Raw genomic sequence first — 17491 nt, 5'->3', positions numbered from 1 at the left:
GATTGCGTTAAGCATATGTCAGTATCTCCCACATTCTCGGTTGTTTTTCAGAAGGACTTCCTGTGTAGATCGAAGCCGAGGCTCATAAAGGCAACAAATAATGCCCTGTAACATGTGGTTTGTTCAGATGCGAGGGTTAGATGTCTGTAGTTTTCTGTAAACAGTGGAAATAGCTTAATGGCAGGGGATATCAGCCATGCTCAACCAGTGGAACGAAACTGAGTGGTGGTAAAGGTGGTGGAATTGTTGTTATGTACGAAAGTGGTCCGGCCAGCGGTGGGTGTCGCCAGGCGATAATTCCGCCGTGTCGGCCGCTCAGCTCGTATACTCGTGACGCCGGCACGGCCCCCGCGTCTTGGGCAGTTCCGGCCGGTTAAGTCCGACGTCCGCCCCAATTAAAGTGTCGTTATCGGCAGAGCGGACCGCGTCCGCGGCTCTCGTTAGCATGCAGGCCGCCGGCTCCACCTGCCGTCTGCACTGCAGCAGCTGCGGCTGCGGCCAGCCACCAAACGTAACGTAACGTAACTCCACCGCCCATTACGCACACTTCGTAGCGCTGAGTCCCAGCAGAGTTATCCCCATCCCAAACGTACGTTTCAAAATTGGCCACCTATCGATCTGTTTAGGCGATGCTGGAATTTTTAGCATTAAGAAAACACCTAGAGCTGCGGCATGAGATGAGAACTATACCAAATTGATACGCAGTCGTTGATGAACATCGACAGGGGTCCTGCCTGTTATATGGCTAACACTGAAATGGAAGCAACCTACAACAGTAACAAAAAAATGTTATAATGGCTCTGAGCACTATGGGACTTAACATCTGAGGTCATCAGTCCCCTAGACTTAGAACTACTTAAACCTAAGTAACGTAAGGACATCATACACATCCATGCCCGAGGCAGGATTCGAACCTGCGACCGTAGCTGTCTCGGTTCCACAATGAAGCACCTAGAACCGCTCGGCCACCGCGGCCGTCTCTCTTAAGTTCTATGTGCAAGTGTGAGGAAGTGCCCTAAATGTTTGTGTGTCGTGTACCTGAGATGGGACGTGGGTACCAACCTACTGTTCGTCTAGGGGGATATCTAGAAACCACATCCAGGCTGGCTGACACACTGGCTCTTCGTTAATCCGCCGGCTGGGGTGTCACTCAGTCCCAGAAGCGCACGCTTTAACGCGTACGGCTATCCGGACTGGTACCGGCTTGCGTTAACATTAGTAACATTTCCTGTGAGGGCAATGAAAGAAAAAGACTTTCGAATAGGTTCTATAAAAACTAATTACTTTTCAATTCGATATAAATGTATACCCTACAAGCACAGTTCTGTCATAGTAAGAAGGTCAGAGAAAACAAATAACATAATTTTTTAATTTTGCGTCATAACATTGTGAGGTAAAATTTACACAAACATCAGTTATAGGGCTTGTAAGTACACGCCTAAGCCAGTGGCGTGAGAAGGCGAGAGGATAATACGAGGGGTGTTCAATAAACAATGCAACACATTTTTTTCTTGGCCAATTTCGGTTTAAAATGTTGCATTTGTTGTGGAACTTAGTAGAATACTCCGCTACGGACTTCATAATGCTGTCATTGAGTTTATTTTAGCGAAAAACCACAGCATCGCAGATATTGATAGGCGCTTTTAGAATGGCTACGGAGACAGTGAACAAAAGCACGGTGAGTCGTTTGGCGATACGTCTGTCACCGTCATAACAAGGTCGGGCAAACCTGTTCCATCTACCGCGGGCCGGCGGGCGGGACGCGGCTGTGACTTCTGCGACGTTGGAAAGTGCGGACACTCTCATTCGAGGTAATTGACGAGTCAGAAATAAACATCACGCTGCTCGGCTGGAGGTGTCTATTGGTAGTGCTGACACAGTCGTCCACCACTTGGGGTACTCGAAGGTGTTTACGCGCTGGCTTCCTCTCCGCCCAACGAGAGACCAATGGCCCAATGATGGATGCATGCCGCAAGAACCTGAACGTGAATGATGGGAAGGTTACTGATGTAGCAAGATGTTGGCTCTGATGTCGACCAGTAGAGTGGTACGATGCGGCCATACAGGCCTTCCTAGTAAGGTGTAAGGCCGTCGTATTGAAGAGAGAATATGTTGAAAAATAGGGTTTTGTAGCCAGATGACTGGAGAATAATATGGTGCATTGGAATCCTGAATAAAAAAATCTAATTTCAGAAAAAAAGTGTTGCATTACTTACTGAAAGCCCCTCGTAAAATCCTCGCGCCGTGCTTATGCGCTTTTCGTAGACCAATTTCAGCGTGTTTCCCCGGCTTCATAGACCATAAGGGTCATATCAAATTATTCGTGTCGACTTCCTCTACACCATTGACGTACGTTGTAAACAGTTATCGTTTACATGTTGTATCGGCATATTTCTGAGCTGAACTGAAATTTGATTCCGATTCAGCGATACGGAGAGTGTGCAGTGTTGGGCTGGTGACGACACGACGGCGCAGGGTCGCGAAGCCGTCGACAGAGATCGTATAGCGCCTTGGTGCCCGCAGTACTGGTCGCGAACACAAGACCGGAACTGGGGCCACGCGCCGCCCGCTCAGGAAACGGTTTTTCTGTCTGCCTCGCCGCCAGGTGGCGCTGTGGATTCTGCTGCGCTCCCACACAAAGAGCGAGAAGGGAGCAGGCGCAGGCGCCCGTGTAAATAATAGTACAACGCCAGCGAGGTGCCCGTGCGCGCACGCCCGCTCCTCTTTTCTTTTCATTTTCCCCCCTTTTTTTACGACACTTTGTGTGTACGTGCGCGTGTGTACTTGCTCGCTGGGCGGGGAGCGCAGCGCTACCGACGGTATTTACTGAAGGCGCCCGGTTAATGCCGTCCGCCCCCTCACGCCCCCAGCCGCTCCACAACCTGACCGTGACGCTGGCTCCTATTTGCCCATAGAATTATAATGCCGTTTGCGCCAAAATGCGCGCCGCCTGTTTACCGGCCGGGCGCCGCCACGCGATCTGGCGTTTAGTACGCCAGGTATCCGCTAGTGGGCGGGAGGGCTCGCACGCACACGGAAGTGGGGGAATCACCCGTATGACGCGCACTAGTTCTTGCCGGACAGCTGTTAAGATTCTGTCGCCACGCTTGTAACGTGTAGCGGGTGCTGTCAAATACCTCATGAATGTGTTCTGTGCTACAGCTCCGAATTGCCGGTGATCGCGATTTGAGGCTAGAAGTAATTATTGGTATGTTTTAGATCCGTCCACTCGGCTTCTTGAACCGGCTATAATGAATCTGCACAGGGCCGTTATTCTACAACTAATTTTATTGCTCATCTAGATTTCATATATTCCTGTACTGTGTGACCCGTTTGGTTTTTATTCAGCTATCTTCATGCAATATTGTTAGTATTTGCAGATATTCCCACTGAACTGATACTTCAATTATGCAAATAAGAAAAATTCCGTCTTCAATAACAGAATGTTTATTTTGTTTGTAACCAACCAAGTCTCGCCTCTTCATAATAGGTGTCTCTAAATTTTCATATTTTCCTATTCTTTTCATGTATCCATGGTTTCTTCTGCAGGCACACAGTACGGGCTTCCAGTTGATACAGGTCACTATTGTATAATTCGCAACTCAACAACAAAAACCATTAACTGTAGTGAAATGTACAGATGTGACCTGCTCTCACTTGGAAACCGTTTTGGATCTACACCTACACAAAAACTCTTGCATAGGTTACATTAAAAGAACAGAAAACTGAAATCCACTGATGATACCTCGTACGAATAGGTGAAACATGGCTGGTTAGAAACAAAATCAAATTTTAGTTGCTAAAGATGGACTGTTTCTTATTTATATAACTGAAGTAACAATTTAGGAGGAACGGCTGCAAATACTAATAATATTATCTTCAGATAATTCAGTAGAACAGAAGCAGGTCATAAAGTTTAGGAAAACGTTTAATCTTAGACGGACAATAATACAATAATAGTTGTTGTACAAACCATTCATTGCGGCTTTTTTCCAAAAAGACACAGTACGTCTGTCTTTGCAAACGCTATATTCTATTCGTCCGCTTCCGTAAAGTAGTGATCAGTGCGGCTGGCTGTCATGTGGGGACCCGGGTTCGATTCCTGGTATCGTCAGATATTTTTCCGTGTTGGGATGACTGGTGCGAGTTGCACCCAGCCTTGTGAGGCCAACTGAGGAGCTACTCTAACGATTCACGATTAATTGCGGTTTCAAGCTCAAGAAATCCGACAACGATCGGGAGAGTGGCATGCTGACCCCATGCCGTCCCCCCCCCCCCTCTCCTTTTCGCATCAAATGACGCCATTGGCAGAGTGACAGGGTGAACACTTGGGCTTGAATGGATCATCTAAAGGCAGAGCATGGGACATTACCTTTACATTATTCTTTTTTTTGCTCCTACGTTCATTAGCGGTCGTCGTGCCATAGTTACGTGGACTGGAACAATAACGAAGAAGTTCCAGTGGTTGAGGCAATGGACTCGTATTCGGATGCAGTCGCGTTCGTATCCTTGTCCGACCACTCAAGTTATAGGTCTTTCAAGTTTATATAATCAATTCGAGCAAATTCTGGACTGGTAGCCTTGTATTGATCACGGACGCTTTCCTTCCGGATTCTTGTCCAGCTGTACTAGCGCTTCGTCTGTTCTGATGTCGGCGTCGACGTGACATTAAATCTTTTCACCTTCTTGTTGCAGATGAAATACACGCAGAAAAATAAAGAAGTATCGGTCCTTGTTTATACAGTCAACGGAAATAAACTGGACGTTAGCTCTCCCGGCAATTTACGGCTGCCGTGGTTTTTGATTGCTGGCCTCACGCCAGCACAAGAAATAATGTTCGCCAATGTGGAAATTGTTTGGTAGCCGACGGTATTTACCTATGTATGAGATTCCGGCTAAGCGCCGCTTCCGTCTGCAGTGAAACCGTGCAGCAGGCGCCCATCACGCTGCCGTCGGTAGCATACCAAAACGAGAGTTCTTCATTCATAATTACCGCCTAAATAAAGCAGCCCATTTGTGGCTCACCTTGGAACGCGAGTCTAAATATGCAAATGGACCGGCCTGCTTGATTTATTCCCGAGACCTGCCTCCTGTCCGTCCATTTAAATAAGTGCCGCTTGTCCACTCTTGGGAATACTCAACACACGGGCCTGCCGAGGCGACCGCTACCCCGCCAGTACCTGTACGTCGCTACAGGTACCTTCAGGGTTGGCGACAAAGGACTATTAACTCCTTCATGTACTGCGTCCATTAGCAACTCCTGTGGATGAAATTCGTAGTTGTTCTTCGGTAAAAATGTTTTGACTCTGTTAGGCCACGCCTCGTCGCACGAAACTTTAAGATTCAACATTTAGACCCACTTACCTCCAGGGTTATCGGCTGCATACATACTCACTCTTGAAAATGGAACCACTGATGTATTCCTGACATTGCTGATAAATATTCTACTTTAATGACACGTAACGATTGGACAATTTCAGGTAGTTTAACGATGACTATGAAACTATTTACGCATAAATTGCGAAGTTCCTTTCCTTCCTTTCGTATACTCTGATGGAAATACTAGTCGCTACAGGTAGCTTACAGCACTGACCATACGTTTTCGTCGCCAGTTTAATGGAACGCATGAGTGTTTCCTTACATTTAGCGTACCTGCAATTTTTGGTGTATGATGCTTGATATGTAGGATATATTTAATAATTATATCTGATTTCTTAAACTAGTTAACCATTTATGGGGTTGGAATAGTAGATTCATTTACACCTTCTCTGTACTTACTTCTTCGAATATTCAATTATAACATTATCGACTGACTGCTGGGTACAAGCGTGCTCACCCCCCCATTTTTTCCCAGTAGTCGTCGTTTTCTAAGTATACGGTGTAACTGGATAATTTCCATCACACAGTTCGTTCTGTCATTCTGTACTCTTTGTTAATCTTCCGCAGCACGTAAATTTTTTATTGGGGGGCTTCCACATCGCAAACGTCACCCTGTATTTTCGTGTATTGAAAACTGTGTAGTGCTCACTATTTAGTGGAACCCTAATAGAAATGAAACTGATATTGAGAGCAGTGGCTACCTCTGTGTGACGGGTAGATTGTGTTTGTTCAGTAATGAATAATAATGCCGGCATTAATACAGTTCCATTTGTAAATTCTTAGAAAGGTTGGCGTAAACTGAGATGCACGAATGTCTAAAAAGTGACCTATTTGATATTGTTTTCAACTGATGCAAGCGATGATCTTGTATCTTTTCGCATTACGTATCTTCTAAACTTATTTATATAAAGATTTTGTGTATTTCATGTACCAATATCTATAGCGGATATTCTCTTTTTATGACAACCCGAAGTTGTTGTTGTTGTTAACAACAACAACAAGTACGATTCCGTTTTCCTTAAATACGCTGCGGTAGTTTAGGAAACATACAGCTGAGTCTTAGTGACTTAAAAATCAGGAAGTGCTTGTGCATTTTCACTAGATGAAATACAGATAACGTACGCGCAGACAATTTGCTTAAATCTGTTTACACTTTGATCCACTGTTACTGACAATGGTTTGACCACAGTAAAAAGAATGAGAATTTTCTTTGCATACCTCGTATTTCCCGAAGGAAGACGGTTCAACCTGACAGTGCTGGTCAGAAGCGCCTTGTTAACTCGTAAATTGTCCTAGACAACACGAAAGACTAAGCCATTCATGGTACCGCTATCAGTCAAAGCGGTTTCCTCGAGCTGCAATTAATGCCTGCTGTGCCCGCTTGAAATTCTGTATCTGGCCTGTAATGTACACTTTTTATCATGAAAACTGCTGTCGTAGGGGAATATTTTGCTAACTCTCTCGATAAAGATGTCGACTGTTGTCGAACATTGCCTTAAGTACTATTTTTGCGTCGAAATAAGATTGCGGCGCTAGAGCATTAGGATTTTGTTTTTAAATTTATGACAGCAAACACAAAGTTGAATTTTACATTTTTGATAGTAAGCCTAAATGTCTACGACATACAACACTGTTGACAAAGTTATCACGCCACATTGATATTCCTGTCAGAATGGCCACAGTTCGTATTAACTGATAGAAAAACATCGAGTAAAACAGAAGCAATCTCTGTCGTTCCCCCCCCCCGCCCCCCCCCCCCCTCCCAGAAGAGTTACAGGCCCTCTACTGCTCCTGATCTACATAAAGAACAGAGGAGATAATCTGAGCACGCCTCTTAGATTGTTCGCAGATGATGCAGTCATTTATACAGTCTTGTAAAGTTATCAGATGATCAAAGGAAGTTGCAAAGTGATTTAGTCAAGATATCTGTATGGTGGGAAAAGCCTCAGTTGACTCTGATGAAAAACGTGAAGTCACCTACATGAGTGCCAAACGGAATACGCTACATTTCGGTCACACAATAAATCACACAAATCTAAAAGCTGCAAATTCATTTACATTCTTAGAGATTACAATTACGCATAACTTAAATTAGAGTGAACACTTAGGTAATATTATGGTTAAAGCAAATCAAAGACTGCAGATTATTGGCAGAGCACTTAGAAAGTGCAACAGCTATACTAAAGAGACTGCTTACACCACACTGGTCCGCCCTGTTCTGGAGTAATTCTGTGCAGTGTGGGTCCTCATCAGATGGGAGTGGCGGACGACATCGAAAATGTTAAAAGAAAGGCAGCTCATTTTGTATTATCGCGAAATAGAGGAGAGAGTGCCATGGACACGTTACGTGAATAAGGGTATCAATCATTTAAAAAAAAAAAAAAAAAGAGAAAAAGGCGTTTTTCGTTGAGGCAGGATCTTCTCGTGAAATTTCGATCACCAACCTTCTGACCCGATAGTGAAATTATTCTGTTGGCTCTCACCTATTTAGGGAGAAATGATCATGATGATAAAATAGAGAATTTAGAGCTCGCACAGAAAAATTTAAGTGTTCTTTTTTTCCGCGCGCCTTTCGAGAGTGGAACGGTAGAGAAATATTTTGAAGGTGGTTTGATGAACGCGCTGCCAGGCACTTAACAGCATATTGCAGCGTAATCGGTAGATGTAGAACAGGGTTAGGGTGTACGTGAAAGGTAAGTCTTTAGCGTTACAGCAAATTGGTTGGTGACCAATGGATTTGAAGACGTGTGTACTCACGTGAGAACTCAAAAACACTGCAGCAGTCTACACTTAACGTAAATTTTATCTAATATTTGACTCACTGTCAGTGAAAGAATTCGCAAACATAAGAAATACTACTAGAAAACAGATTATTCTGCACCAATAACAGCAAATCGAGTTACAAGACTTTTTTGTCAAAAACAAAATGGGGTTAGGTCCGTCGAGGCCATTCGTATAAGCCATCAAATTCGTCTTAAATCGCGTTTTGTATGTTCACTAATCAAGAAAATCTTCTCCAGAAATTTAATTGTCACTAGAGAAAAAAGACGATTTGTACTAGAGAATGCATCAAAATGAAGCGGGACTGTTTACTGTGTGCCATTCCTGTTCCATGTAGTTTTTTGTCGAATGTGTTGTCTGGAAAGAAATCGCTAGCAACGTAAGTCAAATAATGTCATACTCGTCGTCTTTTGATAATGTGCGAATAGCACGGAACGAGGGAGCGCAGCGCAGCTAGCAGGGCTATACTGGACTTCAAGACTCGTAGACAGTGCTTGTACGTTAATGAGTTTTAAGTGAACGTATCACCAGTCTTGATGGCTGCTCAGCTCGCGCCTACGGAATACGGGGGAACTTGAGAGGGAGTGCGCGAACCAGGATATTATACGTTTGGGGGCTCTCTCCAGAGAACAGTTGTGACACAGTCACTTGTAAAGCAACAGCAGACCTGGGCCCGACCGTCACTTCGTCTCGCCCGGCACGCGCAACGCACGCCGTGTGAATGGGAGCGGCGAGCAGCTGCCCGCGCTCGCCGATTTGTCCCGGAAGTGCGCGGGGAGCTGCGTTTCCGGCATTGCACCTGGAGCCGATGCTGCAGCCGCCTCAACGGGTTCTCCAGCGAACCGCCCACGCTTTGTCCGGGTACGCTTTGTCTGCTCCCCTCGTCACGACCGTCGCTGCCCTACCACTAGAATATCTAGTTAGTTATGCAAACTATTGTCCCGCGTTAGCGAAATCTGACTCGATCTTTGAAAGAGAACCCTGACTACATGAGCGTGACTCTGACTCCACGCCACAGTGGTCTCATTATGACAATGCGTCCGACTTGTTCATTCTACATTTCTATTGGTTCTCTAAACTGTCACGCCGATAATGATGTGGTTGAAGCCTTCGTTACTTCTCTAATCGATATTCGACGAACTGTGTCTTTCATCCCATCAGCCAATTGTCAGCCTTTGAGTGATAATGTTCTCTTCTATTCTTTTTCATATGTTATGGCCTACAGCCATGTGCATTCACGTCAACCTTGCACATATTTCATTCTCATTTATCTGTAGCGACTCAAGTTGGCCAAGGCGACTGCAGGTCAGGGAGTCGCCTATACCCGGAGGCGTCAGTAGCACAGTGACACGAGAAATGACATTCTATTGTCAGGATGGATACACTGAGTAATATACCGGCTGGTTCTAATTGAACTGTAGCTAATTACGGAGGGCCAGTGTGGGCTGAAATGAAATGAAATGATCGTATGGCATTGTTGGCCGGGAGGCCCCACGCGGGGAAGTTCGGCCGCCGTATTGCAAGTCCTTTTTAGTTGACGCCACTTCGGCGACTCGCGAGTCAATGATGATGAAATGATGAAGAACACACAACACCCAGTCATCACGAGGCAGAGAAAAATCCCTGACCCCGCCGGGAATCGAACCCGGGACCCCGTGCACAGGAAGCGAGAACGCTACCGCAAGACCACGAGCTGCGGACTGTGTGTGGACTGAAATCATCTTACGGCACCAAAACTAGGTAGATACAATACGTTAATGTGGAACCGATAAGGGCTGGAAAAAATTAGTTTGATTTCTCCACCAGGTACAGATATGGCGCTGTATACTGTTTGCACGATGGTATGACATCCACACTGTCATTTGACAAGCCATAACTTAAGTGAACAGTATGGTTATCGAGAAGACATCGTACGCTGTTGTATGTGGTTGGCAGCATTGAGAAGGTATTGCCTACTGAAAGGTCTGAGGAGAGGCTCGATGTCATTAAATGGTTTAGTGAAGACGATGATGAAATTCGAAAATAGGGGTGAACTTTATGTGGAAGGGAGAACAGGAAGGCGTCCAATCGCAGTGGAAGTTGTTGTTGATGATGCTGCTGTTGCCCACACTGTCCAGGCGTGGTGCGTCTGCTCAGCCCCCTGGCCATTCCGTGAACATCTGCTGCAGTCTTGGTCGACCCGTGGTGGGAGACCAGTGCCTGTCCTTAACGACAACCACGATACCGATGTCGAAGTAGGGTACAATGGCTGACCACGTCTGTGACTTCCATCGGAGTGACTACATCTCGGTGTCAAAGTCAGCAATAAGGTAGTTTCGAACAGCTTGTCGAGTTTTCCCTGAAACTCAACAGACCGTCGTTCTCCCTGGTACTAGTGACACGGACAGAATGGAGGTACTACTGAAGCTCCGAAAGCCCGTTTACTTAAGCTGCAGAGCTGGCGTTTATGGCGCGGTGGCTCTAGAGCAGGCTGTTCCAGCTCGTCGGCTCCGTTGTGAGCTGTGGAGCGCTCCCTGCTCCAGGGAGCCGCGTCGCTCGCTGTGGACCATTCAAGTGGGCCGGCACGCCGGCCTGTGGGACGCCTGGCTGAGGCAGGCGGCAACGCAAGAGTTTTGATGTGCCAGCTGCGTCTTACAAGATCGACAACCTCATACTCTTAGCTGCTAAGACGTGGTGACATGCTACACCAGGAAATACGATGTTCAAGAAATAAATAAGAAACAACTATTTTACAAGAAATTGCATACTAAATTTATTTGGCCTCTGTAACTTGACGTTTTCTTTTCATTACAAGATCGGAAATATCAGGCGTCAAAGTGTTCGCAGCATTAATGCGGAGGATGGCCTTCATTGTTGCATTCTGAAGAAACGATCGTTCCTTATTTTTTACTCTTTTCATTGCTGAGAAAAACTGCTCACAACAATACATAGATCCAAACATGCACATGGTCTCAGCGATATTGTTGTGAAGCTTGGGAAATGTTTTGTGCTGTAATGAACGATACCATCGTGACAAATCCAAAGTGTTGTAGTACCACTCTTTCAACAAAGTTGAATTTTGTAAATCAATAATCTCCAATTGAAGTGACGGTGACAAGTCATCGGGGGAAATTGAAAAAGGAGTGCTGAACACCTTAAGTTCCATTTCCAAACTAGTGAGGTCTCGGAATCGTGTTTCAAACGACGTGATGAGCTGTTTTAACTTTGCTTGGTAATCGCCGAAAGTGGTACCTTCAGGTAGTTTTAAAGAAGCAAGACGATTGAAGAACGTTAAATGTCCATTACTCATTTGCCTCTCAAATAAACGTGACTTTTCCATGAACGCTTTGATCTGGTCGTGCATGTCAACGATTAGCTGCCCTTTGCCCTGCAGTGACAGATTTAAATTATTCAGATGCATAGTTATGTCAGCTAGGAACGCCAGGTCTGATATCCATTTTATATCTTTCAGACAACGCATTTCTTCCCCTTTCATTTCAAGAACAAGGCATATTTCCTTACGAATGGCGAAGAAAACATCAAGCACTTTTCCCCGACTCAGCCAACGAACTGTACTGTGGTAAGGTATATCCCCATACTCCGCTTCCATATCTTTCAGGAATCCTTTGAATTGGCGATGATTCATACCGTGACGCCGCACAAAATTCACACACTTCACAACATCTTTCATTACACCACCTAGCTTTACTGTTACAGCAAATAGGGCCTTCTGTCGCTACAGAATGGAGCTTATCGCACAACAAATTCATATTGTCCACTGATTCACAAACAGCTTCAAAAATGCCACGTCCTGTTGCGGTGTAATCGAGTGGTACCACATCCAAGAGTTCTTCAGTTACTTGCAGCTCCATGTCGACACCACGCACAAAGACTGCAAGCTGAGCACAGTCCGATATGTCGGTGCTTTCGTCAAGCGCTAGCGAAAATGCAACAAAGCTCTCCGCCTTTTTCCTGAGCTGTGTCTCTAAATCCGCTGCCACGTCCAGGATTCAACGAGACATTGTTTGCTTCGACAGGCAAACCCCTTCAATTGCCTGCACCTCCCTTGGAAACAAACATTCTTCAACTGCTACCATGCACGATTTTACGAGTGGTCCCACCGAAAACGGCTTGCCACTGGTCGTGAAGATGTGAGCGACCCTGTAGCTTGCTCGAATTGCAGATTCAGTAGTGTTTTCTCCGCTCTCATTCACCTGAAAATTATAAACGCATTACAGAACACGAACTATGTTGCACGTTTTGATACCCTCCGTATTACGAAACTGTTTTTAAACTTACGTCTCCTGGTATGTCGTTCTTAACCCTGGCTACCAGTTCTGTGTGTGCAACGCCTTCTACCAGATCGTAGTGCGCTGCGTGAAGACGTGTATAATGTAATTGTATGTTGTACCTCTTCGCAGAATTAAATACTTTATGACATACAAGACACTGCGGATGTCCATCCCTCTCAATGAATAGAAAGGTATCCTCCAATAGAGGTACAGGGCTCCCGCGGCTAATCATAGCTGTCATTGAACACGGATTATTGCGTCACTTGCGGCTGCATGCGGCCAGGGGGCAGTGAGTTCGCTTTCCCCCTCCACGCGGGCTCCGAGCTGCCGCAGTGAGCGCTCCGGAGCGCTCCGGCTCCCTGGAGCTCAGTTGGAACAGCCTGCTCTAGAGGGATACGTGAACTTGCCCTGGTTTATTCGACTGGTCACCGTTCCTTGCCTGTATTATTGATTATCGAACTCGAGTTTTTCTGCATATTTTGGTTGTTACAGTATCACTCTGGTTCTTCCCTGTTATGATGTATTGCGGTATTTGCTCTTTTGCTTCCCTCGCTCAGAGCTTTGTGGCAATACTCGACTAGTGCCGTGCCTTGCGCTACATTGGCGGTGCGCCGTGTTGACATACCGATTGACACAACGGCTCTGAGATGGCCTGCTTGGCTCTGAGCTCACCGAGTAAAAACTTCAAAAAAAATTTGGAGTGCACTCTGAATTCATTCTGGCTCTGAGCACTATGGGACTTAACATCTGAGGTCATCAGTCCCCTAGAACTTAGAACTACTTAAACCTGATTAACCTAAGGATATCACACACATCCATGCCTGAGGCAGGATTTGAACCTGCGACAGTAGCAGTCGCGCGGTTCCAGACTGAAGCGCCTAGAACCGCTCGGCCACTGCGGGCAGCGATTCATTCTGGGGTGCAAATATATCAGTGAAGTGTGAAATTCCATTCTCACTTAGATTTTTGAACCTGAGACGATTACACCTTTTTCTCAACTATCACGACCACAGCGAGTGTCTTGGAAGTACTGTTAGCTGGTGGTAGTATTGGGAGTGGAACTGGGACTCTTCACATAACATCCTGTTACTGAACGAGATAAGGAAGTGGCTAACTAAGCCGTTGAAACTGCATTCGGGCGGGTGGCAGTTGAAAATACCCTTTCTGCCAGAGAAATAGCTTAACGCAAGTACTGGGAAACTTTCTCTTCTAGTAACAGTCGATTTCCTTCCCTGATCCAGGCTTCATTTCTAACGACCTTAACATTGTTCCTTAACGTATTTTCACTGCACGTTCCATACACTGCTAAAGATGTAGTCTTACGACATTCCTGAAAACAATGCTGATTGCTCAGGTGCATCTGGGAACACTAGGTGTACTCTCTCCAGCGTCACCGATATCGAAAGGTGTCAGTCAGAAGTATCGGCTCCGAGACATGTTCACGACTAGTGAGCTGTAGTTTAGATCCTGTGTAATGAAGCGCGTGGGTAGGAACGGGAATTAATCGCCATCCCTAAAAACTTAATTAGTAAGAGCTCGCTCGCTTGGAAGCAGTGTCCCCCAGCTGTCACTCACTGGGACATTCGCCTCCAGAGCCGCTAGTGCGCGATGCGGGCGACACAGGCTCGCGACTGCACTTCCGGCGCCGTTTTACACAGAAAAGCCGCGAGCCCGCGGACAATATCTGGCCGGCGCATCTCGCCGCCATTATTTATTAGGTATTAACGACCCGCATGTAGCGGCCCGTGGTGGGCGGACCCGATCTTTAATTAAGCGTGCCGATAGCATCTCCATAATTAAAATGAAAGCAGAGCGCGCGTCGACGGCGGCAGCGTCGGCCCACGTGGTGTGCTCGGGTTTCTGGCCAGCTGCCGCCTTGACGCCGTCTCCCGTTTCGCCATTTACACCCGGCGCCGCCTTCCGCCCCCACCCCCGCCCGATGCCGTCGGCGGAAGCGGACTGCCGCTCGGGGAACACTTCGGAGCTCGCTTGGCCGCACACGGCCCGTTTTCTCGGCGCGAAACACTGGAAAACCCGTAATTTGTTGACTGAGGGACACGCTGCACTGCGGCGGCGCTTAACGAGTGGAGACTGCCTCACACTGTATCGTCGTCCGCCTGCCAGATGTCCACCCCTACTCCTTCAAGTACCTTACTGCGGTTCTTATAATTTCCTTCAACGGGTGGCAAATGAGTGCCGCTTACAACTCAGCTGTTTTCACAGTAACACCAAAGTTTCTCTTAGTTCGACCTCCGATTGCGATCAGACTTCACACTTAGACTTTTTCTTTCATGGTATAGCGATTTGCATACGTACGCATGGCCATACTATAGCGCACGCACAGTATAAAAGGGCAGTGCATTGGCGCAGCTGTCATTTGTACTCACGTGATCCATGTGAAAAGATTTCCGACGTGGCTATGGCCGCACGACGGAAATTAACAGACTCTGGATGCGGAATGATAGTTGTAGCTAGACGCAAGAGGCATTCCATTTCGGAAATCGTTAGGGAATTCGATAGTCCGCGAGCAACAAGGGCGTGCTGAAAATGAGAATGACAATAGTGTTCAAATGTGGCGCAGTGCCCAGGAAGTTGTGGACCCAAGCTGTCAACAAGACACTATGCAAGCTTTTTTTTCTTCCAGTGTCAGTTCTATCAGCACAAACCCTGGGCCTTGTGGCTTCACAGTGCTTTATCGCGCGACCGCGAGCAGGTCCAGGCAATGAGCGTCTTATCTGGCGCGATAACAAAAAACAGCAGTAAGACGTGTAATTCCAACAGTAAATAACTCCTCAGCGATAAGGAATTACTTTAGCCACCAACGTATCGGACCCACGGGGTGTCCAAACTGTGTTGAAAATGTCGTACGACGCATCTGTATCTGCAGAAAAGTGACAGCCTTAGAGCCAGAATGACAAATTTCATTGCTGGGGAAGTGATTTATGCACTTTCTGCGACATGTGTAAAGCTGAACGCTTGTGACAAGGTAAAATGGTGTGGTAGACTGGGAGTCGAATTTACTCTGTGGGTGCGTACAACACTTGTTTCTCGCCATGTCTTCAAAGGTCATCCTCGCTGTTAGTAGCTACTACATTAGGTCAGCCCGCTGTTATAAGAAAAGTTCTGGAAATCCCCTCTACATATACATCCCCGATTAAGAATCCTGACCGGCTATGCTAACCGTACGCGTCTAAGTGACGTTTCCAGGGCGGGGTGGCGCACCGTTCCCGGTTAGAATGCACCTGACGGCTCAACAGCGAGGGTCAGTGTGCCGGCGAACCTGGATGTGATTTTTCTGCGGTTTCCCGCATCCCACTAGGTGAATACAGTGCTGGTTCCCTTGTTCCGCCTCAGATGATTCTGTCGTCGGGAGGGGGAGAGGGGTGAAGAGATACTGATGACTTTAGAAGTTCAGTCTCCTTACACCCATGACAATCGCCAAGAATCCTTTTTGCCTAACTGCATCGAGTACTTGGCTGAACAGAAAGCAGTTTTACAATGGCCAGTGTTATAAAATAGTCACTCTGTCCACTGGGCAGGAAATCAGAAGAAAGTCAGCTCTAGTTTCCCATCTCAAAACTGTCATAGATCCAGTTTAGTTTGGGATGCATACTTTCATCTAGTGATCGGTGGCTTCTTCTGATACTGACTGCTTTAGGGAGGTAATTAAAATTTGTTTCATTAATTATAATGGACCCGCCTCCGTAGCTGAAATCCTGTGCGGTGGTGTCGGAGTCGGACGTAAGCCGGTTCGAATCCCTGTGGTGGAAAATTTTCACTGCCAGTATTTGGCCGGCAAATATCCCCGGTAGTGTTTGGCCGGCAAGTGGAGGAGAGGTGGTGACGTAAGGTCCTGACAACAGTCTCTGCGCCAGTGTCTTGGATTCAGTCCGAAATCACTCAAATGGCTCTAAGCACTATGGGACTTAACATTTGAGGTCATCAGTCCCCTAGAACTTAGAATTACTTAAGCCTAACTAACCTAAGGACATCACACACATCCATGCCCGAGGCAGGATTCGAACCTGCGACCATAGCGGTCGCGCGGTTCCAGACTGAAGCGCCTAGAACCGCTCGGCCTCAGTGGCCGGCCCGAAATCACTCCCCAGTGTATCGTGACACTGTTTGTGGTCTGTCCATCGTGTGGGGCGTAAAGCTCGGCGGACACCTTGGAGGTATTCGAGAGGAGTAGGCTATGTACCAGCACCGGGTTTTACCCTCTCCCTCTCATTCATCCATAGCAACAGAAACCATACACTACGCTGTACAAGGACTGATCAGTCAAACACACTACACAAATACACACTTGAGACTTCATAACAGGTCAGAGGAAGGCAACGGCAAACCACTTCCACTAGCACCTCGCCTACAATAGCACTGCAGCTTTCTTTCGTTTGCTCCCCTATCATCATTCGCTGTGTATGGGACTGCTTGCTTAATCGAATTAGGCGAATTCCACAACCGTGTACACGTGTTAACGACCGCGAAAATTAGAAACAGGCAAAGAGTCAGGATGCTTGAGCACACTGTGGCTCCGCGTCCTCTGGAATCTAACCCCGGCGATTCTAGAGCTGGTCCACCTGCTCGAACCAGTCGCGAGCTGGGGCACTTAATTCCTGTCCAGTCGCTCATTTCCGAGGTTAGGCGTCTCTGCGAGAGGCGCCGTCGCCGCCACCGCATGGCAATCAGCCGGCCGTAATGTATGCGGCCGCGCCAGACTGCACAACTCGAGGCGCGCCGACTTTGCAAGCCGAGCGCGTAAAAGCTTTCAAGGCGATAGCGCAATCGTCGCCTGGCGTCGCATCGTGCCGTGCAGTGCCGCGCACGACGCTACCACCTGACCCGGCGCCTCGCTTAAGGCGGCGACGCCCAAAATTAAGTTCTGCACCGCGCCGGACTCCGCGTATCGCTTACGTAACGCGCCCGCCGACGACGTACGCGCGGCCTGGCTTGTTCGCTCGAGTGCCGGCTGCTAATGGATGGGCGCACGCGAACTGCTCCGCCCACCCCCTACATCTGCATAAAGACTCAATTCCTCAAATCGAGCTACTCTCTAGTGA

At 47.1% G+C, this 17491-nt stretch overlaps 1 protein-coding gene across 5 annotated transcripts in view; it reads left to right on the top strand.

The window, feature by feature from the left end:
- The window catches only part of LOC126260812 (homeobox protein homothorax), a 1061772-nt gene that overhangs the window by 366939 nt on the left and 677342 nt on the right, over positions 1–17491 (top strand). The gene's annotated exons all lie outside the window — the stretch shown is intronic.

The sequence above is a fragment of the Schistocerca nitens genome, chromosome 5, assembly GCF_023898315.1.
Source record: "Schistocerca nitens isolate TAMUIC-IGC-003100 chromosome 5, iqSchNite1.1, whole genome shotgun sequence".
NCBI lineage: Eukaryota > Metazoa > Arthropoda > Insecta > Orthoptera > Acrididae > Schistocerca > Schistocerca nitens.
Note: the sequence above shows the minus strand (reverse complement) of the source record. Positions and strands in the feature narration are given on the sequence as shown.